This window comes from Lepeophtheirus salmonis, chromosome 13, assembly GCF_016086655.4.
Source record: "Lepeophtheirus salmonis chromosome 13, UVic_Lsal_1.4, whole genome shotgun sequence".
Taxonomy (NCBI): Eukaryota; Metazoa; Arthropoda; class Copepoda; order Siphonostomatoida; family Caligidae; genus Lepeophtheirus; species Lepeophtheirus salmonis.
This window is the reverse complement of record NC_052143.2, coordinates 36,263,899-36,289,821: the sequence shown is the minus strand read 5'-3', so window position 1 is coordinate 36,289,821 and position 25,923 is coordinate 36,263,899. Positions and strand designations below refer to the sequence as shown.

The 25,923-nt window shown below is 30.2% G+C and overlaps 1 protein-coding gene across 7 annotated transcripts in view; it reads left to right on the top strand.

Moving 5' to 3' along the window:
* The window catches only part of Crk (Crk proto-oncogene, adaptor protein), a 111,368-nt gene that overhangs the window by 54,330 nt on the left and 31,115 nt on the right, over positions 1-25,923 (top strand). The window contains exon 1 of one of the 7 annotated variants that reach the window (XM_071892989.1): positions 23,850-24,062. The exons of the other annotated variants lie outside the window; for them this stretch is intronic. The gene's annotated coding sequence lies outside the window, so the exon portion shown is untranslated. Of the gene's footprint in view, positions 1-23,849; positions 24,063-25,923 lie in introns of those variants that run through there. 7 annotated transcript variants of the gene reach the window in all.

The window sequence follows — 25,923 nt, the reverse complement described above, 5'->3', positions numbered from 1 at the left end:
CTCCACCTTAGCTACACACGCTACATGCAAACCGCCTGCAAGATTTCAATAATAAGACTACATTGTTATTTCTTAGATAAAAAAGGGAGCATTATATTCGGTGGACACTATATACACGCTCAATGATACATTTATATTTTTCATGTTAAAAATATGTACATTAGGGACACTGTTTACTGAGCATCCTGTATACACGCTCAGTGCTATATGTAAAACGCCTATATAAAGTACACCCTGTGGATATGCTCGGTACTACATTGTTATTTCTTATATAAAGAATATCTACATATATGTTATACATCAGAGAACACTATATTCAATGGACCCTGTATACACGCTCAATGCTACATGTCAAACCGCTAAATAAAATGCACCCTGTATACATGTTTGACGCTAAATTGTTAGTTCTTATATCAAAAATATGTACATATATGATATACATCAGAGAGCACTATATTCAGTGTACCTTAAATACACGCTCAATTTTTTTGTAGATTTTTTTTAGAAAATACATTTCTTGATAGCTTTGAATATCTCGGGGTGTCCTGGTTTGGGAATCACTGCCATAGAGAGGAACCATCCGTGCATTATTCGCATATGTTACGTTGATGCAATACGCTTATACCAAATTGAGTGGATAATTTGCCAAGATTTGTTTATATTCCTCCTCCCCATATTTTTTTAATGAATGATTTTTAATGTAGTGGCATCTAGCTAATAAAAAAAATATCAAGATGAAATAATAAAACAACAGGTCATGCGACATTTTTATGACCTTCTTTGCATTGTGGAAGAGTTCATCATTCCAATTGATCATTAACTCCATCTCTCCCACATATGATTACACATTCATAGTATTCAAATCCTACACAGCATCTCCCTCGACACGCATATCATATTATTCGATGCAGTTTCAATGCTAATGAACAGACAATTTTTGCTTTATATTAATACATTGTAAATATTTGTTTAGGATTTGGAAGGAAATCCGTTTTATCTCTTCCTACAATATTCATATAATAAGTTCTTTTTCTTTTTTTGAATGCTATAGAGTTTTTATTCAAATTGTTTTCTATATTCTAACAAAATTGGTGTTTTTTTTTTTTAAATGAAGGTTTCCGTTTGGTACAGTACAAAAAAAAGACACATTCATCATATTAAATGTATACTTATAAGTATATTAATACTTTGAAATGCGAAGAACTTATATTTATTAGACAAATTTCTATTTGGTTCATATCCTGTGTTGAGAAAGGCCCCAAAATTTGAAGGAGCATTTAATTACAAAGTCTCATTATGCGACCAAAAAACAGCTGAACCATCACAAAAACAAGATAGGGGTGGCTATATTTCAAATATTAAGCTTTTTTGATAAAAAAGATCGATTTAAAAAAAATAATCCATACCTATAAACAATTCACCTGTAAAATGGGCCTAGATAAATTTTTTGGGTACCGATTTTTTCCATCGGATGGATCTATACCGAACTTTTCCTTTGGACCGTTCTAGAACGAATTTTTATCTGAGACCAGACCAGACCGTGCTTTTTTGTTGGATCTGACTAATTCAGTCCAACATAAAATGTAACAGTTTCAGACCGAAACCCAGCACTAGTCAATAAAGTATATTTGAACCGATTCATTGATGAATTATATGAATATTTAATTGTGCCTTTTAAAATATTAATGATGGATTTAGGAGATTATTCTGACTATAATTCAGTTCAATATTCAATTATGATTTATTGTTAATTTTGAATAAGGTTCGTGAGTATGCTCCGAACTTTGGTCCCTTGAATCCATTCACTTTTAACGTTTTTTTAAATGATGTAATTTTTTGCTTGCATGAAATTTTTGAAATAGATTTAATTAGTGTGAATATATGGTTTGATTCAGGAAATGAAGGTGGAGCAATAAATAATGTATATTATTACATCGTTCTACAATCTTATTTTCCATATTATAGAGTCCTAAATTGATTTTTATACTCAAAAATCACTGTTTATCATTGACATCAAGTAGTATTCAATGCAAGTGCAAAGTCTTTTTAAATTCTTACAACCATTTGACGTAGTTTCATCTACATTTATTAGGAATTTGTACATTTTATATAGTAGAAATATCGACTATGAGCGTTTACTTCAATGTTGATGCAATATATGAATTTAGACTAAAAATTTAACAAAATATTTAAGAGGAAAAATGGATAACTAAAAGTGGCAAGCAAATTTGTCGTCGAATAAAAATTAGAACGATATAATTTTACGATGTAGTATTTAACACCTTTGTACAGATAAATATCTAGGTAGATTACTTTATGAGTAATTTGTATATACCTTGTACATACAACAGGGCTTCAATTCAATATAAGTAAATAAGATTATTATTCAGTATTTACACACTTAGGTAGAATTCGTTCATATATACATCTGGTATTAGTCTATACTTCCTGTGACCTGTTGTTATTTATGGAAATGACAACATTCGATATATATAATATGTATTCGTTTTGAGTAGGGTTGCATCGGTCCTTAATATGGGACTTAAAATCTGTACGTTCCAGTACATTTCAGGGTCGTCCGCAGGGTGTGGGCTGGAGGGGCTGTAACCCCTCCCCAAATTAGGGATTTTTTAATAGAAACTTTAATTACTCAGGATGAAAAAAATTATGTCAAAATAGTGTAATTTTTTTTTTCAAAGAATTTCATATTTGAAATATAATTTGGAAATTTTTTCTGAATAGTTGTGAATTTTTTTAAATTTTTGTGAATTGCTATAGATTTTTTAAATTTCTTTTCAAAAAAAATAATTTTATGTGAATAGCTGTAGATTTTTTATCAAAATATTTAAAGTTTTAAATTTTTTATAAAAGATTTAATTTCTTGTGAGCAGCTGCGTATTTTTTAAATTTTTTACAAAAAAATTTAAGTTTTGAAATTTTTTTTTGGAAGAAATTTAATTTTTATAATAATTTGTGAATAGCTGTGGATTTTTGGATTTTTTTCAAAAAAATCCTAGCCCTTCCAATCCTTCCAATAGATACTGAGGGTGGCCATATTGAGTGAACATCTTCACAAAGGTGGTGTCTCAAAGTTTTGTAAAAAAATTTCAAAAATATTTATCTAAAAAATAAAATTTTTGACATTTTTCTAAAATCAGCCATTCAGTCTACGTTTTGCTTCCGAACCCGGTATATAGATATATATATATAGGTATAATCCTGCAGACGTCCCTGCTATCCCGTTTTGTCCCAGTTAACGATCTTTAAAAAAGTCCCAAATTTTAAAAGAGCATCATTTTCACTAACATTATAGTAAAGTATCTCACTGTCCTATTTGAATTAGTTGAGTGAAACTTTAAGTATCTTTTAAATTTTGCTAGTGATGTGCCAGTCTTTATTTAGGACTGACGACTACGCACGGCGTTACCTCACTAAAAAAAACCCTATTATTTTGTTGTCAGCTGTCAATTCACTCGTCTCACTTGATCCGTCATGACTAGTTCATAACTCATTCTTTTGATCTAAATAGTTTTTATAACCGAAGTAATCAGTTGTTATATACTTATGCTCCGTTCCCAAAAGGACAGGAATACAATTTCTTGTTGATCCCTCGTCGTATAAATATTAGTGTTAGGTTTTATCTGGAAATCCTACACCGATCTGAGACCGTTATAATAGCAAAAAGTCGGTCTAAATCGGTTCAATGGAAAAATTTGGTCTAGTTTGGTTCCAAAACTATCTGTTAAACCAAGTTTTAACAGAGATAGCTCAGATTAATTTTGATCCCGCTGTCTCTTATATGTATTCAGTATTTGAACTAGAAATTATCGTATACTTTTGAGATTTCTTGAAAAAAATGAATGACAGCTGATCTAGAAAAAAAAAATGGATTGCTCATAATATATGAGGGCGAAAAAAATTGGTCCATTAATTCACAACGAAAAAAAATCTGGATGTTTGCGGGGATCTCATTTTTGCGTGTTGCTACTTGATGTATAAAATATAAATGTAGCAACGAGCATGTGTAGCTAAGGCTCAGTGTGTCATATACATATAAATTAGGGGAGTACATATATAGAGTTGTAAATCCTAAGCATTTTTTGACTTGCCAATTTTTTTGTTGGCAAACTGAATATTATTTTTTTAGCTATTATCAATTATGATTGTTATTTTGATATTGAGGAGAGAAAATCAAGATATTAAGTATAAACACGAGTGGATGTGCTCATGAAAAGAGAGTAACACTGATGGTTTCTTCGAAAGTTTTCTTCTATCACGTTGCTACCTTTATTGTATCACACAACCTTTCATCCAAAAAGAAACAGGAAAAAAAGCCATAAATCATTAAACAAAGGAGTCAATCATACCACCAACTGTCATTTATTTCTTATATTCTCTCAGTTATAATTGTCGAATTAGTACTTTTAAAAATAAATGAAATAGTTGATTACAGGTGATTGAATAGAAAAACGTGAGTCTCACGCCTATTTATACCGTGCGATAGCGAGTTTGTACACGAAATGAATCTTTCTTACAGTATTAAATATTTCTTTATTGAAGTAATCACCTTCCTGTTTCGTCAATTTTAATGCATAATGATTTTTTTTTCCATTAAATAGGCCCACATAATACAATAATTACTTAGTGATGCGGATTACCTGAGTAGGAAATTATGTTTAATGTAATGTAAGATCTTTTCCCATACCTAAAATCTCTTACATGGTATATATCAATAAATAGTATACATTTATGTACATGGATTATTTGATTTCCTCATGCCTGTGATTCCAATTCACTTTTCATTCCTCCCCCATAAAGTATATATTTGTAAATACCATATAAAGCTTATAAAAAAAAAAGCGTTTAATTAAATTGATATATTATTTGTTATGTTAGACTTATATTCAACTGGGAATAGTATACTACACTGTTCGGAGTTATTAGGCGTCGATGAGCCGACAAAATTTTCTCTATTAATATTAATGATGGGACGATTAATCGATATCGGCATCGGGAAAATAATATTAAATTTGTAATTCCCGTCTCATATTTATTACTTTGCTAAGTTATGAAAGAAATAATGAATTTTCGTTTCATGAACAGTTGTCATTATTATTTAATTCCTGTGTAGTGAACTTCCTTTCCTAAATAGATTCAATTATATTGAAAACCAGATTGAACATTTGTGTATACTCATAAAAGACGGAGTGTAACCCTAAAGATTTGTTGCAGAGTTTTTATTTTAAGTCCTTATTGGACTCAGAGTATAATTGGAGATCGATATCGGAATAATTCTAGCAAATGTCCTTGTTTATATCCTCTTCCCCTTGCTCCCTTGTCATAGCAGATTGTAGCTGGTCTAAAGAAACGTCATGAGCATTATTCCTTCTCTCTTCCAAAACATTCTTCCAATTGTCAGGGGTACCATGTTGATTTTCTGTTTCTTTTTTTAACATGTCCATTCTTAACTAGATTTTCATGATTAGCTATTATTAAATAAATTGCAACTTGTACAAATAACAATTTGTTCAAAATCGTTGCTTTTGTGTAAAACAAATGTATATGTTGTGTTAAATATATTGTGAGTCATAACCAAAGACGACCTACATTCTGATAGCGTGCCTATAATAGCGACATACATCTAATACCACAAATAAAATATAAATAAAAAAAAAACCTCAGGTCCATGATTGATGATGATTATCTGATAATAAACGTTTTGAGAAATTTATATCATAGTAGGAGCGGGCTCTAGAGAAAAAGAAACAGACGTACACAATACGTTGCACTAAACACAGACATTGCCCTTATCTGTGTTGGTTATAATGTAAAAAGGGAGGCTCAGTAGATGTCGTCTTATTTGTTTTTCAATAATATCCGTTAGTCGAAGTAATGATTGAAATTTATTCTAACTAAAGATGTCAAAATTAATATTTAAGGTATTATATTATTATCTTGTTGGTCATCACTGTTTTTCTATCTGGAGCCAAAAAAAGAAGACATTTTGTTTGAAAATTTATAAAAATATATATATATTTTTATAATTTCATAGAATTCAGCTTATAACACTAGCCATTGTCTATGTGTGTGTGTGTGTGTGTTTGTGCGTGAAACCCGTTTCTAAGATGAGGTTTTTCAAATATTATTACCCTATGGAAAATCACATCAGCTGAGGATGTTCGAATTTATGAGTCATTCCTCAAAATATGTGTATTTTGTTAAGTGTTTTTTTTATTTTCAAATGATATAATTCAGTTACTGTTATTTTATCTCATTAGTAACGTCAAAACATGTCAAAACTATTTATCAGTTTATTTTTTTCTTATGATAGTTGTAGAATAATGATTACAATGTACAATCATACAGCTTTTATTTAAATAACTGTCATGGCCACTAGAGTACCCTATTTAAATGTGATTGGAAACAAACATTTGTATTTGCTCTGAAGAGCAGCTATGGACAAGGCATAATAATTTGTGCAATGTCTTGTTGTCCTATCATGCCAAACCTTGTCAATGGAAAACATGCTTTTGACTATTTCATATTTGTCTTTCTCTATGACAGTTGTTCTCAATCACTGCTCTGCGTTGCATTTTTAAGGGCGCCGCGAGAGATTACATAAATAAAACATTCGGTTGACCATATTGTATATGCTACAAGATATTATAAAATCATATCGGGCACTGCATTGTCTGAAAATTTAGGAATCACAGGTCAATGCTGTGAAATACAGAGAATGTTTTATGTTTTCTCCAAAATATGTAGTTTGTCAACACTTTCCTGGAATTGTAGCTTTTTTGGTTGGTGGGACCGGGTAATATTCGTATCCGATTCATGTATATGATAAACATACCTGCAAAAACGATAATTACTCGTTGGCGGTAAAAGATAGATAAAAAAGTATTCGAATCTGTATATATTAGCCCTTCCCTCACTTTTACCAGGATATTTGCTTAATTATCTGTCAGTAATAACCGTTATATTCGAGTCTTTCACCTATGCTATGATTACTTATGTACCATTGATGACTGAGCATACAAAGTACTTCATATAGCTTTTTGTGATATCATCATCTGTCTTCAAAAGTCTGATGACGTCACGTAAATTATAGTTAGTACGTATCCCACACTCTGGCTCATTATTGGAGGGTGGGAACAAATTTAAAAGTGGGGGGGGCAAGTTCATAGTAATAATGTACACATTAATTACACTAAAATCACGCAACCTTTCATTGTCAATATCTTTTTAAAGGGAATAGGTATTTTAGGTTTCCTTTTTTGATTGCCTATGTTCATTAGTCTTTTATTGTTAGATGGATTATATCACACTGTCAACTTTTTTATTTATAAAAATGTTTAAATTTGGTTGTTTTTGCCTTTCCCAAGATGTCCAACTTACACATGATGACGTTACTGTTTATTCTATAGAAGGTTTGCATATGGCATTAGTATTTTGGATGACTACCATTTTGGGTCCTAAATAACCAAGTTTTAATACAATGAGACCCCTTTTTTTATTAATATCAAGGAAAAAAGTGAATTATTATTTTTATCAAAATGGGATTGACCAATTTAAGGAATTAAAACTTAATGTCTATTGCTTAGTAATATATTATATTAGGCCCTAAAATGTATTCAAAATATGTTATTATATTGTTGTTATACAATCTAATTTCTATATAGTTGATAAAAGTTCATTATTACCATGGAAAGAATAAGACATTTTTATCTAATTATCATACTTTTCTCGTTCCTAATTGATAAAAAAAAAAAATAATTGTACAAATTTAGACATTTTATATACAAATACTACTGTATATACTTGGCATCAATTAGTATTCAATGTAGGTGTTATGTTTTCTTATTTGTAAATCAATTTGACCAAGTTTAATCAATATTTACTTGGAATTCTCCCTTATACCAAGTTCTAAAAATATCTTCTTCAATAATGTTGCAACTTATGACATCACTGAAAACGCTTTGTAATTTTAAAATTACAAGTTTGCAGGATTTTATTTTTTTGAAAGGGAGCTTGGTTTTGTATTTTTTTTGAAAAAAAATACAAAACCACCAAATATTCACAAAATAATTAAATTTTTATGAATTTTTTTTTTCTAAAAAATCTAAATTATTCTCAAAAATTAGATTTTTTAGAAAAAAAATCAAAAATCCACAGTTATTCACGAAAAATTAAGTTTTTGGCAACAAAATTTTCAAAATCGTCAGCTGTTGACAAAAAAATTTCAAATATTACATTTTTTGTGAGAGAAATTACAAAAATTCAAAGTTAATCAGAGAAATTAAGTTTGAGCACCCCTCAGTGGATATTACAATATTCGATTCTATTCGATTCCAAAATTCAATTACCCGTGTCTACTCGGTTTCAAAATAAATATACCCTCAGCCCATCCTTATAATCAAAAACTTTATATTACGCTGGATAGTTGGTATGCAATTAGCTTGAAAGTAATAGATATACAATGTGGTTGGTTTTTTACCCCTGTAGCTTCTTTAAATTACCTTTCCTTGTAAAAAAAAAATATATTACATATAAGGTTCAGAGGTCAAAACTTTTATTGGCTAAACATGTAAAAAAAATGTTTCCATTTTATGTATAAAGGTTAATAAATAATACAATATTGACCCTCCAAGATGGCGTCTACTTCAATGATGATGCAGTTTATAAATTTAGACTAATAACTTGACAAAATATTTAAGAGGGAAAATGGATAACTAATAATCCAGTATTTTATCTTTATTAGGCATAAAAAAATCCATATAATAAGCAAGGGGGCCCGCAGGGTGATGGCTGGAGGGGCTGTAGCCCCTCTCCCCAAATTAAGGAATATTTTATTCTTACTAGAAAATTTAATATTTGAAATTGAATTACATTTTTCCAATTTTTTTCCAAAAAATTGAATTGTTTGTGAATAAAAATGGATTTTTTAAATTTTTCTACGAAAAATTTAATATTATAATTTTTCTCTAAAAATTTTATATTTCAAATTTAGAATTTTTTTCCTCAAAAATGTTTTTTTTTGTTATTATCTCTGGATTTTGATTTTTTTATTTTCAAAAAAATAAATTTTATGTAAGTGACTATAGATTTTTTCAAAAAAATTCCAAAAATATTAATAATTAAAATTTTTTCAAAAAAATTCATTTTTGTAAATAGCTCTGGACTTTTGTAATTTTTTTCCAACAAATTTTTGAGTTTTCTGTGAAAAGCTATGGATTTATGAATTTTTTTCCAAAAAATTGTTATTTTTGATTATTTTTTTCTAAAAAATTCATAACACCAAGCAGACGCCCCTAATAGGGCAAAGTAATAAAGTAGGAAAACATGGATCAAACAATACCTACATTCAGATCATAATAGTTGACTCTTTCTCTCTTTCTCCCATAGTTAATTCCACCATCATTCACAATTGATAAATACCACACTATTGTATTCTTCCAAACAATGTCTATAAATATATCAAAAGTTTATAGTTGTTCTACATGATAGAATCCGTTATAATTTGAAACAATAAATCCTTCTCAATTTCACACAATAGTATCCTCAAAACAAAAATAACTCCTTTTTTTAATTAACTTTTGATATCTCTACTTTTGACCTTCATTGGTGTTTGTTAACTCAAATAGAATATCTTTAAGACTGTAATCCTATCTCTTCAGATCAATAAAAAAAATCAAGAAAAACTTTGAGAGATGCATAGAACACTTTATCTATCTACTAAGTTGTATTTCCTTATACTAACGTAAATGAGGCTGAGTAAATGAACAACTAATGTCAATGGCTAGGCTAAACCTTTCTATATGTAGGTTTTATTAATTCCTTTTAAATGGGGTACGAAGGGTATGGCCAATGAATTACATTCATCTGTAGCATAGAAATTCCTTTCATTCATGTGATACTTTTATAGAAGTGTATACTTTGGTATTTTAGCCTATGTGATGATGGTTATTTTATGGAGGAATATGAGTGGGTATCCATACCTTTGATGCTTATATACATACATATATCTTGGAGCTATCACTATCTAATTTTAATTATGACTTGTATGATTCTCCATCAGATATATGTGTATATGTTATACGCTTTATTTTTGGAAACGAAAAGTAATCCGAGTATAGAGAAAAATTAGAAATTAAGGATATCTACGATGAGAAACTTTTGTGGATTTTTTACTCTACATGTGTTTTTTAGCCTCTGGCTGAAATGTTAATTTGGATATCATGTACATTACGGAGTTATTACATAATATTAAGTGTACAGTATATAATAATAAATGTTATTTTATGTATAATAAGTTGATGTAAAAAAATTTAAATAGTTAATTTATTCGCTTGGTTGTACTTTTTCTGTTGATTAACAAATTTCTTTTCTTTTTTTGTTCATTTGATTGTGTGTGTAAATGGACATTTTCATCAATTATTACTTCTTTTTTGTCTATCATGGGAAAAATATGATAAAATTGTAGAACGCGTTTAAATTTTTTTTTTTAACAAAAAGAGTATTAAAATTCCATACATTGTACATTTTAGATGTTTAGACCTGTAATAACATATTGTACAACTTATATATAAATGAGATGGAACATTTAAAGTGATTAATTGAAAGTAACAATGAAAAAATGAAATTTCCATTAAGTAGCCAATACAATATTAGTGCTAAGTTTGACTTCTTTTGTTAAAATTATTAATTGATATGCTGTTCATGACATCTCAGCAAATAAAATGTACCACACTTATCTACAATAAATAACTACTTCATATGTTACATTAATTAATCAAAATGCAAGGTCAATTAATAATTGATGATTAAATTGGCTGGTGTTAAATGAAACTATACGTTATGAAAGTGAGATTATATATATATATATATATGAGACGTGTACACGTGGCGACATGTTTAGAATGTATAATTGATTTTTAAGAACTTGACACATATTTTCAAACCTCAATAGTTTTCTTTTTCAAAATGAAGAGGTTATGTGATTTAAAATGTGGCTTGTTTTGAGAGGAGTATTACTTTTTGTAAGCACGGTAGTTACTAACTCGTGCACAAACATATATTTTTCTAGTATTTTCTCTTTCTCAAACAACTATATTTTAACATCTTTTGAGGTAATTTTTGACTTAAAAGTATCAACAATTCAATATGGAGCGTTTTAGGTGTCTTTAATGGGGACCAGTTGATTTTCTTCTCCGATGAAGAATTTACGTAATGTATAATGACTTCCCAAATAATAATCTATAATATTTCATAAGTGCAAATATGGCAGTTTTTTGTACAAAAAAATGAATGTATACTTAAGATATTTTAAAAGTTTGAGTCGTTTACTGATTGTTTGTTCTAAAATGGGTTCCTATATTTGAAAGGTAAGAAACCTCGGATCTAGGGACATATGGATCTCATTTTATGTCCTATGTTTAAATACTTACTTTACAATTTATGTTCAAAATAGTCTAAATCTCTATGTAGAGAGTCTGGCTCAGCAGAAAGATTTTTTATTACACTTTCTTTTGATGGAAAATATGATTTAATAAAATGTAAAACCTTCATAGTTTACTTCATTAAAGTTATGGGTTTTTTTGTTTTTTGTTTTCTGCAATATATTTTATTACTACAAAAAATATGATGATATCAGCACTAAACCTCTCGGGTAATTTGTACCATATAAAAAATTGTAATCAAAGCAAAATTGCTGGAGAACTTTACTGCTTTAACTTTACACACTTATCAATAATTAATTGCACTTCAAATGAGTCTCTTATTTAATTAATTTTTTTTTCCAAAAATTCTTCTAATTCTGTATTAAGTTCTAGTAGTACTTGACACGTTAATTAAAAAAAAAAAAAAAAAACTATAATTAGTTTTTTTCTATCAAATATGGTTTTCGAGAGATTCCGCTTTGAATTTTGGAGTATATTTACTCGATTGGTCACAGCTAAAGTAATCTAAGCAAAAAGTGGATACTCAAGGTAAGGAAGGTAGGATTTAGTATTTCTTAATTCTGATTAGCTTAAAATTAGAAGCTGCTACATGGTCCTCCAGGCACGCAGCCTGTTTGAAATGCCCCCCCGTTGAACTAGAATTGGGCACAACCTGGGGAATAACACTATGGGTTTTCAATTATTTTAGCGTCAAAGGATTTCATTTGAAGCGTAAATAATTATGTTTTTATATACTTAATTTTATTTGGTTTAAGAGATTTAATTCAGCTTCAATGTTGCTTCGTTTTCATTTCAAAAACGAGAATATTTTATAAATATGTTTTTCTCTTTTATTTTTATTTTTGGCCATTCCGCATAAAACAAATACAAATTTGAAATTATCATTATTTATTTGCACGAAATAAGTACATTGCCAATTGTAGTTCTGTATTTTTAATTATCCACACATAAAATTAGTATAAAAATAAGCTGAAAAGTTGAAATTAATTGCAAATTCGTGATCATTGCGTCAAGTATTAATAAAGCTACTTTAGTAGATATTGGGTTTATGCATTTTTCTTTGTTCGATAATAATTACTTAATGTGATTTTATAAATTATTGCTCCTTGAAATGCTCACTCCATATCTATATAGTAAATAATGTTATCAATCACTATACATTATATTGAATACTTAAATAGCCACTCATTTCGAATTAAAGATGCATTTAATTAAGCATCAGTTGATATCAATCCTCGGTCTATAGTTTAATTTGCACTATTAGGATTGCATCAATTGTTATTGTGAGACTTAAAATCTACAATGTTGCGTTATTGGTCCTTGAAAAACATCCTTAATTTTAAAACATCATTTTCTCTGAAATATCAAAACTTATAACTTTCAGTTTACCAATTGAATTCGTTCACTGACCCTTAAACACCTTTCCTTGAAGTCCATATGTCAATTTGGACATAATTTTCATTATTCTAAATTTAAATTAAATTTATTACATATATATTATTTCCAATTAGATTTCATGTCTACAGCTCATAGATAATCTATATACAGAGCTCCATGATGAAATCTACACCCTCTTTTTTGTATTTACAAAAAACAACATAAAATCCTTTATTTTTAAAAGTTTTCTAATAATAAATAAAATCATTGCAGATCATCTATTTTGAGGCTTACCCGATATAATTGCCTTCCACCTCGATCATGCCCTCAATACGGTATCTGAAGCGGGAGCAGGGATTGATTACGAGGTCCCTGGTCATAGATGTGGAGTCCTCCTTGATGGGGCCACCAGACTTGTCTTAGTTGTGTGGGAACGTCTATTAATGTGTACCTCAAGGTATCCTCATACATTATAATCCATTGGATTAAGATCGGGGCTGCTGGGGAGCCACTGGTTCTTGGTATCGAGGTAGTAGCAGTTCTTGAATGAGACCTTTTTGTTTTTTTCTCTTTTCGAATTGTCTAGTTTCTTCCTGGAATCCTAAATATATCGCATTGTCAGCCCAGTAGTGCTACATATGTCACAGTTGCTGATATTTCCTAGATTATTAACTAGACACATAACTACGGGGTATCTCCATTCCTCCACTGTGAACTCAATCTTCGGCAGCTTCGAGTATCGTTCTTCTATTGTGACGAAATTAGACTGAATGAATGTAATTTTGTCTGTAAATTACGTGGGATTTAAAAAAAAACACCTTATACAACGATAAAATTTGGTTCCAGGGCGACCCAATGAGGGCGCGGATTTAATCTTATATAAATGATGACATCATTTGCTTATATCTATGAAGATGATGTTGAGCTAAGTTTGTTCTAGTGACGTCAAAATATTAAACACAAATTCTGGTATCGAAATTGGAATTGGTATTTTGATACTTTGCAATAGTTTTTCGATATTAAAAAAAATGGCATTAAGGGGGAATCAATCTTTTATTATAATAATGTTTTATTCTTGCTATTTTATATAATGATAATTTTGGCGTAAATTATGTGGGTTAAATCTATGGCAAGGCATTTTTTGTTAATGACAAAATGGTTTTGCAGGTACTGATTCTATGATCAATTAAGTATAGTATCGTTTAAATTGCGTAAGTATTCCGGACCTCTATTGTACTGGTATATCGAACTACATTTGTTTGTTCTATGTAACTACATTTGCTTACGACGTCCTAAAGATATAGGACGAGATGTCAAAATTTTGGGTCAAATACAGCGGGACAGGTAATCAATTATTTTGATTATAGTATGAAAAATATCCAAATCAGTCTGTATTTTAATTTTCAGTCGATTTTTAACTGTTTGTCTCATATGAACCTTTAATATGTATTAAAGTTTCTGAGAAGCCGGGAAGGATAAAAAATAGAGTAGATGTCTGGACTAAAGAATACAGTTGACCACCCTATAATATGTACTCTTTAATACCGATAATGGAACCATTTACAATTTACAATATTGATGCAGTTTCATATAATTAATGCAGTGCTCTCCAGTGATATCATCAATTTGTAAAGATGAATAACAAATTAAAGTTGAAACTTCTCATCTTTTTTTAATATTTTAACATTAATCATTTTTTGTTAAATGGAAATGGCAAACTCTTATATTTTCCTTACAAAATAAAGATAATTTAGAAAGTGTAAAATTATATTAGGATTTTTATCAACTATTACTATGTAAATTAATATATTTTAATGGTTTTATTATTATTATTATTAAAAAAGTTGTATTACACAATAATTAATAGAAAATGTAATTATTTTAGTAATTAATTGAATTCATGTTTTTTCTACATATGTGGCGAAAATATTCACTGTAACTACAAACATTATCGTAGAACAAATCATGTTTGCATGTCAAGGGGCCACTGTACAGGGTGAAAAATCAATTGAGGCCCGTTTTTAAACCTTTTACTAAGATCTCTATTACTTTTCTTCAAAATAAAGATAGAAACTTGAAATTTGGTATGATTAATCTTTTATTAATGTACATAAAAATATATTAACGGATAAAATCACCACCAGCTGCAATGACCTCCTCCAGGTGGGGCTGCACGCGCGAGCAGGCCTTGATGATTTCGTTCCTGGGGATGTGGCTGAATACCTCCATAATAGAGATGATGAGGGAGGCCTTGGTGTTGTGAGGGTGATGATTGGTATCCCTTTCAGCCATGGTCCACAGGATTGAGGTCGGAGATGCTAGGGATCCAAATTTCTTTCTCCCAGAAGAGAGGAAGATTCTGTCTGCACCATGAACTGGCCTCTCCGTAGTGCAAAAGATTTGTACCCTTTGCCCTCCTTCACAATTGTATCCATTAAGGTGTGAGACATCCCCAAATCCCTGGACATTGAACTGATGGTCCTGCCAGTATCCTCCTTGATGAGGCTCTGTGTGGAGTTCACAATATCAACATTATGAGTATCAGAACGACGCTTGTGAGTGTTTCTTTTTACGTCAAACTCTTTAGGGTCACTTCCCTTCTCACAATATTTATCATAAATACGGCTGAAGTTCTTCACAGTGTTGTAGGACACTTTGTTTAACTGGGCAATCTCCTTGCTCGTCCTTTGTGCTCGAAAACCACACACCATGGCTCCACAAATCGCCTCCTGCAGATTCACGTTCATAGTTGAACGTTTTTGTTTGATTAACATAGTTAGCTAGCCTGGCATTATTATGGATAGATTACTTTTAAAAACGGGCGTCATAGCGTTTCCACCCTGTATATTACAAAAAACAATTTTGCTCTTATACAATCTATTCCCCCAGGGATGGTGGTTTGATGTATATATTTCAATTTGTTTTGTTTACAAATCAAAAGCGAACTAATTAAGAAATAACAAAGTTATTTAAAGACATAAATTTAATGTTCTATTAATTGTATAATTAGTTTATATTCTATATATATACAAATGATTCATATTAAGGTCAGAGGGAGATTAGTCCATTTTCTTCTTGAGTGAGTAGTAAAAACTATGCATTGGGCTTCAGTCTGGTAATTCTAGACCGTTATAATTTTTGTTGGACCGAATTATACAAAATAATCAGTTGACTTTTGGAATGACACCCGTGATAAAAGCTTAGGTGCACTGTACCAATCCTGGATATTAATTATTGAAGTGACATCCCAATTGAGGTTTGAAGAACAGTATGGGCCTACACTGATATCTCCTTAATCACCTCCATCATTTTTTTATCTTATTTTTGATAATTAAAAAATATCCAAGGATACCAAATTCTCAACTTTTGTCATAACGGTACAGTCTAATAAAAAAAAAGTAAGTTAATGTACATAATAACTGAACTAGACCGTGAATGTGCAAGTTGCATATTAACTGAAAAAGATCGTTAATATGTAAAATCATTGAAATCATAAAATTCACGGGTTGTAATGCACCGCCAATTCAAGTAGTATCATCAAAGACGCCATCCACTATAACCCCAGTTGATATCACAACCCACGGGTTGTTTTGCGTGACAACACGACTAACAAACGGGTGGGAACCCACCGTCAATTCATGTAATATCATTAAAGATGGCATACACTATGGTCCCGGTTCATATCACAACCCACGGATTGTGTTGCCTTCCAATAAACATATTTGGACTTGGTGGTGAGTATCAACCCATTTGTTAGTCGGGTTTCACGCAAGACAACCCATGGTACGGGATATCAACCGTGGATATACGGTAATACATCAATTGACGAAGGGTGCTGAGTCTAAATCAAGTCCTCTGGACATGCTCATATTCAAAGGGCTGATCATCAATTTTCTATCTGTGGAAAGCGTCTTGGAAGATAATGTGAAATTTATGATTTCAATGATTTTGTACATTGACGATCTTTTTTCTGTTTTTATGCACATTAACTATTATTATTTTTTTTTTTGGTATATTAATGGGTTTCTTACATTAACTGCAACATATATATGTATTGACTTCGAAGACGATTGCTAGATAAGATGGAGTGTTTTTAGAACCATAATGCTTACTTATACTTTATACGAGTAACTGGACATCTGAGCAATTAAAGGAAAATTAAATAGTACATACTTATTTAAGACTTAACATACTATGTATTAATTCATCATTCCATGATTAAAATAAAGATTAAACTCTATTAGGTAGATATTTAGTATGTATCTCTGTCTAATAAAGATTGTCTGTGTTGTTGCTTACTTCATCATCTTATGAGATGTACAAATATGTAAGAATAGAATTTGCTTATCCCATATTTTACGTTCTCTTTCCGAGTTCCTACATCAAATATGGAAATACATACATTTATAACATAGGTGTACCCCCACCACTCGAACTGTACTGCATATGATATACAATGACTACATATTAAGTTATTGTAATGTGCCTTGCTATGTATGTATTAGTGATGGATCAGTTCCAAAAAAATCCCAATTCCGATTCTTTAATATTTTTAAATGATAGTTGAAAAATACCATTTTGCTATCAGGGGTGTCCACAGGATTATATTTTAGACGGGGGGGGGGGATTGCTTGTGGAACTAAAAAATAAATAAAAAAATAGATAAATTAAATTTTTGAAAAAAAATTTCAACTACACAATTTATTATTAAAATTTTCTCAAAACCTACAAATATTTACTAAAAATTAGTTCTTATGGAAAAAAAAAATTAAACCCAACGGTAATCACAAGAAAATACATTTAAAAAAAAAAAAAAAATCAAAATTCACAGCTCTTCTCCAAAAAATATTTTTTTTTGTAGAAAAACTTCAAAAAACCCCAACTGTTTTCAATATAAAAAATAAACTATTTGAAAAAAAATGCCAGAAATGAAATTTCAAAAATAATTTTTTTTGAAAATAAAAATTCCAATATTAAATTTTTCAGAGATAAATTTCAAAAATACATGTTTATTCAATGAAAATTCAATTTTTTGGAAAAAAGATTGAAAAATTAAATTTTTAAAATAAATTTTTTGGAAAATAAAATTCAAGATTAAATTTTTCAGAGAAAATTTCAAAAATACATATTTATTCAGTGAAAAAATTTCTAAAATTTTTTTGAAAATAAAAATTCAAATATAAAATTGTTCGGAGAAAATTTTTCAGTGAAAATTAAATTTTTTCGAAATAAAAAAAAAAATTAAATTACAAATAAAATATTGAATATTCAAGTAAAATATTTTTATTTTTTTTTTTTTGGGAAAATTGATTATATATTATTATTACTTTTTTCTTTTTCTTCATAATTCTAACTAATAAATAAGAAAACATATTAACATAAACATTATTATTTCCCTGATGCTGATTCCATAAAAAAATACCCGATTCTTTGATTCCGATTAATCGTCCCATCACTAGTATGTATTTGTTTGTGAGCTATGATGAAGAATACGGAAAGTAATGTTGGAGATAATGAAGGGTTTTGATGTACTTAGAGGAGAAAAATAACCAACCAACCCTCTGTTAGTACATATCTTCCTATTTCCTTCCCAACATCATATTGAAGTTATGTTCACCCTTTAATTTAAATACATATATTATTCATAGATATGTACAAGTATGGAAGGTGCGGCCCGGGATTTTTTTAAATAATAAATCTTTTTCAAATCAAGGGTTTTTAATCTTTTTAACTTTCCATAAACAAGCCTCAATATATCTTGTGTTGTTAATATTTGAAACCTGGCAAAAGGATAGGAAGAGGTGGGGTTTAGTCTGGTTTTTATGTGTTCTTGACCTATCAATTTGTTGCTGATCTTATAAATGATAAATTCAAGTATTATATCTTCTTAAAAGAAGTGATTTAAAGTCTTGTTACGTTGGAAAGCAAGAAAATATAATCCATACAATCAACGCAAAAAGTATTCTACACAAAAAGAGTTTTTCATGAGACTTTTTAAGAAGCCAACTGAATGATCTCCTTTAATGTAATGTTTTGCGTGGTTTTTAAAAACAAAATTATTTTAGGTATCTGTTGAATTATTGTCGCATCATCCATTTAAAAGGCCCACCCTCTTTCACCCCACTCCCATTTACATGTGTTTTTGTTTTATGTTTTTAAGTAGTTTTTTAATATTGTATCGAGATTCCTTTTATTATTTTATGAAGTACAGATATGCCTTTTGGCCAAGAAAAGAAAAAAAAAAAAAAAACGTTTGTAAAAAGTGACCCGTCAAGATAAAAGCAATCAACAAAAAGAGTCGATATTTTGTATTTATGAACTAATTACATCTTGTACTAATTCACATGAATGATGAATTCCTTGTTAATTTTTTGTTTTTTGTTTTAGGTAAGATAAAACAAACAGATATGTGTTTAAATAGAATGTTTAAATACACCAAATAAGGACCTTATATAAGTTGGAGTTAAACATGTTAATCTTGTGAAGACCAGGAGAAATGTGTTGTATTAATTTAGCAGACGAATGACATACAAATTTTAATCCGATACTAACATCAGATTTGTTGTTTATACCAATGCAACATTTGCAATATTTTCATATATTAATTTGTTGTCAAAAATGTTCAGAATTAGCTCGTCTGATAAGTATGCTAGAATGTTTTTTTCTTAAAATTGGGTGTTTATTAAATTTGTATTCTTTGACGATTTATCGTCAATTTCTATTAATGAAATATTCTTATTAACCTTTTGCCTGTGCTACAAATAGTTCTTAAAGTAGAAAAGTTAATGTTACAGAAAAATAAATTGACAAATTTTATTAAAAAGGCCACATCGGGCCAATATTGGTCTTTTAAATCAAATAAAGGTTATAAACTACAGCTAACAATCTGGGGTATCTTCACTTTTCCCCAGCAATTTGAATAAAAACCCATAATTGATTCAAATATGTCTATAAAACATTGAGTTATATGTATACATATATGAAGTAATACATAATTTGGGGTTTTCACATTTTTGTTCAAGATTGTTTTTATATTGATGCATTACTATTATCATTTTTGAATATGATTAATCCTTTAGAAACACTGCAAATTGCGCTTAAATGTTGTAAAAAGCCCCTCCCTTTAGTATTCAATAAAGCAAAATAAATAAATAATTTTATTTGAAAGGTCATATCGGAGGGGTAAAAATATATAAATACCGGGTGTAGAAAAAGTAATGAGACCTCCTTAAAATACTGTTTTGTTGATTAAATCTAAAAGTTCCGCTTTTAGATTTTGAATAGCTTAGATTCTAAGCCTATGTTTGATGTACATATTTAAATAAAAATTATGTATATGTTGCGATGGAGGCAAGACGAGCCATCATAGGTAATTTAAACCACACCACGATGTCCACCTTGGCCTTAAACGTCAGCAGTCACGTTACCCGTAGCCAACTACTATATAGTGTTTTATGAAAATGTTGTCCCATAGACCAAAAAGACCATTAAGAAGTCCAACGTACGTATTTCAGCAGGACTGGGTTCCGGCCCATACTGCTAATATTGTACAATGGTGGATGGGCTTTTGGCCAAGAACTTTTGGCCCCCTCAGAGCCCAGAATGAAATCCACTAGATTACTCCATTTTCTTGGCAAGTTGAGAGGAAGGACTTCAATGTCCGCCACCCGAATATTGATGCTCTGAAGACCTCTGTTAAGGAGGGTCATGAAAAGTGACTGCGTTGCCAATGTGGTCAAGGGGTTCCAGAGGTGGTTGGAGGGTGATGGATGCCAGATTCTTAATAAATGTGCATTGTTATAGAAAAAAATATTATGAAATAAAAAATTTTGTATGTGCAGCATCATCCTGATCAATTATGAGTATTTCAATAACTACTTAGAGGCAGGTCTCATAACTTTTTCTAGAACCGGTATTAACTCATCAAATCAATAAAAGGCTCATAATTGGTAACCAAAATATATAAATAAAGTATTGGACAGTTTATGAAGTATATAAGATTTTTTTTAAATACCAAGAATTCTTATTTACTTGATTCTTTTTTTTTTTTTTTTTGCTTTGTGTAAGCACCACATTTTTTATAAGTAAATATTAAGTTTTCACTTTCCCTCTATGTGCCTTGACACATTGGGTACATATTTTGTTGTCAGCTGTCTTTCATTTTTATTACGTGAGCAACTTTTCTATATTAGCTGACTATATATCTATAATATATGTATATACGTACAGTAGATTTAAAAAAATCAACGTACTCTTATGGATAAATATTGTGTGTCTTTCATATACTTTATATTGGGCAGAATTCCATAAAGCTTGAAGCAGGTCAATATTATAATATTTAGGAACAGTAAAAAAAAAATCATAATCGATTACTTGAAGAAGTAGGAAAAATATCCCTACTTTTGTTTGGCGGATATTTAAGGACTATCCTTTAGAACAGGGATTTTCAACCTTTGAATATTTTGGGCTGCATTGCAACTTGAAATATTTTAATGAGCCAGAGAACCTATTAGATCAAATAACGGGTGGAGAAAAAGTCCCGCTACCATTTTGATTGCCTATAAGTCGGTTGAAAGAAAAGATAAGTAAGTTTGGTTTTCATAAAAAGTTTATTTCGTCTTGACATTTTTTTCCCGTTATAATTGGAAAATTATATCGGTTAAATCGGTGACTGCTATTCGAAAATAAACAGAAAAATCTTCAATTTCACCAGACAGCCTTAGGATTGCATTACTGTACTCAACTCGTTGATCTCTCGGTAGCAATTTATGATAAATTTAATTAAATTTTGTACGGGAACATTTTCAAATCAGTTTTCGAAATTCCCCTTAAACTGCGTGCAGAAATGTGTAACTGGGAAACAAGTCTTCGAATTGATGTTTCTGGAGACTCTGCAACACTATCGTGACCCAGAGCCACATTTACCGCGTTATGAGAAGTCTGTTGTCTTCCAGAACGAGGTATGTCTGCTGTCGTACCCTACTTCGCACGATTACGATATCAAAATGGTAGTGGGACTTTTGCGGCACCCCTTATCAAGAAAAATGGATTAATGAAAAAAAACTATTAAATACATATTTATTTCAAATTTAGGTCAAATCTAATATTTCAAGGCCAATCTGACAGTGAACATTTTTCAAAAATTCCTTTATTTGGGAAATATTTTCCAATGTGTGTACGCGTTCTATGTGTTTTGATGATATTGTGACAATTTTATTTTCACTTGTATTAGTGTATACAAAACGAACGAAAGTTGTGCCGTCTGGCGGGAAAATAATAAAGTTCCCTGAATTATAATATTATATGTAAATTCAGATTAAAACTGTTAATTTATTTATGTTGCACCCCCAAACTACATACTGTCACACCATCTTGCGGTTGATATATGTACTGTTTTGTTCCATCATGCCCCATTGTTCAGGGCTTCAAAAGAAGTAATTCTGATTCAACCAATCAACGTTTAGAACACTATTTATTAGAAAAAAGCAGTAAAATCGACAGCTGGCAACAAAATACAATGAAATTTTTTGTATTAGCGAGGTGTGATGTCGAAATTTTGGGGTGATTTATTGATTTTGTCTACTCGAAATAAAAGTTGGGAGATAAAATAATGTTGTCAATGAATTTATAGACTGATGTTTTGTTCCAACTAATCTGTTACATGCATATATTAGAAAGAAAGAATGGTGTTAAACGATCTGATACCCCTCTATCATCATATGGCTGTGATTAGTATAATGATAAATGTTATTTATACATGTATACTATATATAAATAACATCAGTTTGCAGTGATCGTTGTTGCCACATGTTGATGCATTGATGAAAATCAGGAATTTATATTTATGTATTTATTTATACATACATAAAATATATATTTTTATATTTTCTCAGGTATATTTTTCCTTCATCTTGTATTTAATTAGATTTATGTAACGGTTAATTCAGAATTTGAATTCCTTTAATTAGTTATTTTGACCATATGACCTAAATGCATTTTTAGAATTACATACTTGGATTTTTTGTTCTTCTAATATCAATTCACTGTAGTAATTCATGAGAAAAATGTTGTTAAAGTCATAATATGTCCTTTCAAAGAAAAATTGGCGTGCTGATGACAATTTTTCCATATGTATCATAGTACATTAAAACTAGTGTTGAGTTTCGGCTTGAAAATCCTGGACTAGTCTGAGGGTGTTTTAATTTTTGTTGGACTAAAGTTATAAATAATTTTTCTTTAAACCAGTGTTCACATAAAACAAATGAGACCCAAAAACCGTTCCACATGTTGAAAACAATGAAGAAATATCGGGGGGTACTTACTAATTGTAGGTTTTTGGACTGGAAGGTGTCTGAAACCATCTGAGACAGTTATATTTTTTGTTGAACCGAATGAATTTGATCCTAATTTTGGTTTGGACCGGTCACATAAAAAAATTCCGTCGGGATCTGTCTCACAAAAAAAATATAACTTGATTGGTCTATTATAAAATTTGTTCAAACCAGCTTAATGGAAAGACGAAGTGTTGATGACGTCATGAGTGTTTCCAAATTGTGAAAGTCGATTCAATGACGTTGTAATTGTACAATTTGTATTACATGGAAGGATAGAAAATTGCTCCATTGAGTGGGATCGAAATAACCCAAGACTATTCAGTCTCACAAGCTATTATCTGAGCGGTCCAAATCCCTCCAGACCGATCTTGAAATTGGTCTCGGACGACGTCTTGACACTAATTAACATCGATAACTATATAATTAATCCCATTACGGTATGAGGTATTAAAAAAAAAAAATTAAAAAACGAAAACAAAATAATTAAAAAAAAAAAAAAAATGGAACGTCTTCTTTAATCATTTTTTCCTTTAATGCACGTTGCTGCATATCTCTAATACTATTTATTAATATTATACATATTCTTCTTACGCGCGGGATTATTTCTTAAGAAACAACCGTACGTAAGAAAATAAAAAAAGAATGAAGAGCTGAACGCTGCTACCATGGGATGTGAATTGAAGCACGAAACAGTTGCTTCTTGATTCTTGCTACGACAATACGTTCAAGAGAGTTGTTGTATAGAACAAAATATTTAATGTGCTGTTTTAAATCAATTGTGTCAATATTGTGATTATTCTTATATAATAATACCATACAATATATACTAGTGTGACGTGAGAGTCTTTGCATTTTGAGGCACGCATTCGTCGTTTTCCCCCACTTACCATTTGTGAGTTTAATATTTTTTTTAATCATTGTTTCATGCAATTTATTTCTTTTTTGTACGTTCATCATTCTCGAATTTGTATTATAAAGTGTAGAATTAAAACACCACATACTTAATTTATATCTACGGCTCTAATACTTTATTTGGCTTCATGCAATGATAAATTATAAAAAGTCGAATCAAATGAAGATTTTAGCTCCTTTTTATAAATTAATTTTTACCAGAGATCTACTTAGACATACGTCATAGATTTGCTTGAATGACGCAATTTACACATAAGGGCCCCTTGTATGACTAATACAAACCGTTTTATAATTTAATACATGTATATTGATCGTGTCATAAGTGCGTTTAATATTTTGTTTAAATTTGTCAATTGACACTTTTGTCTAATCCCCAAAGCTGCCCATCTCTACAGAGTCCTCTGGTTAAAAGAGTACATATAGCAGAGGTGCATTACTCAATTTATAGTTAATTAACTTGGTCTGTTCTTGGAACCATATTGACTAGAAACCAAATGAGCCCGACTTGAATTTACCTTGAAAAAGTCATTTTTTTTACCACAGCTCTGGACTAATCTTTTATATATATGTTTAAAGTGGCTTTAACTGGATATTGGATAATAATTAAAATCCCAGTGAAATCCACAATTTTCCACAATGTTCTCAGAGAGTTTCTATTACATACTAATCAATATTTTTATATGTGCTGTTGTTTCTAAGAGGAAAAAAAAGAGACTCACACGATTCAACCACAAGTTATATAATTTATAGTAATTGTAAGTTATTTTAATCCTTTCACTTTTAAAGCATTTATCTCTTTTTTTATATACATATAATATGTCAAATTATCTCATAATTTTTTTCCTTGATTCTCAAAAAAACAATACAATATCTTTTTGGGGCGAAGAGAAATTGAAAACGTTATGTGCTTATGTAGTACCTAAGTAAGAAATAAAATGAACGGTAAGGTTGGTAAAGATAAAATTTCTATTATTTTATTGACAGATGATAATTCTTCCATAGCAAACAAGTGAACCTGCATGAAAAATCCTTTTCCTAAGAACGCTTTTAATATATTTAAAAAAAAATAGCTTCTATTGGTTCAGAAGGATTCCCCTTTCCTCTCATTATGTCTGTAGGTGTTATTTCTTTAATGCAGCATGACTTCATGCATATGCCTTTATTTATAAATACTTTTTGTCTTTGCTAATAGTAGGAAGCAAACGGTGCTACCAATTGTTGTCATATTTCATTATAATGCATATATTCCAAATATCCTGCATACGATTTTAATTGAGAGTGATGGTTTTTGTAGTTGAAAATTTGGGTTATTTATTTTCCAAAGCTGTCATTGTTCCATAACACTTGAGGAGAGAACTTCTAAGTATAATGTGATGTATGATGATCAGTAAAACCGGATATTTCTTGGGAAGGTACCGAGTGGTCCATTAAATCTGAACACTGCGAATTTTAAACTACAACAAGATTTAATTTATTAATTAACAATATGCTCTCTTAATCATTCATGCAGCCGTCCTTAGTGCCAATGATGTATTCCAGGCGGTGGCAAAAGGCCTGTCACACACTGCGGGTATAGTCCTCCGTTATTTTGTCCCAGTGCTGGCTGACAATGGCTTTGAGGGTCTTGGTGTTAGTATGATAACACTACATACCTTCCCCTCGACATTCACATAAAAGGTATAGTCGATTGGCTTGGTATTAGGGTGGTAGGGGGCCAATATTGTCAAAAAAATAGTACACAAGAACTCAAAATACTCAGTCAAAAAGTCTTCCAACGGAGAGGAAGGGTTTCTTTCACTGCTGGTGTCAAAAGTGGCCTCTCCACCCTCGCAAGGCTCTTT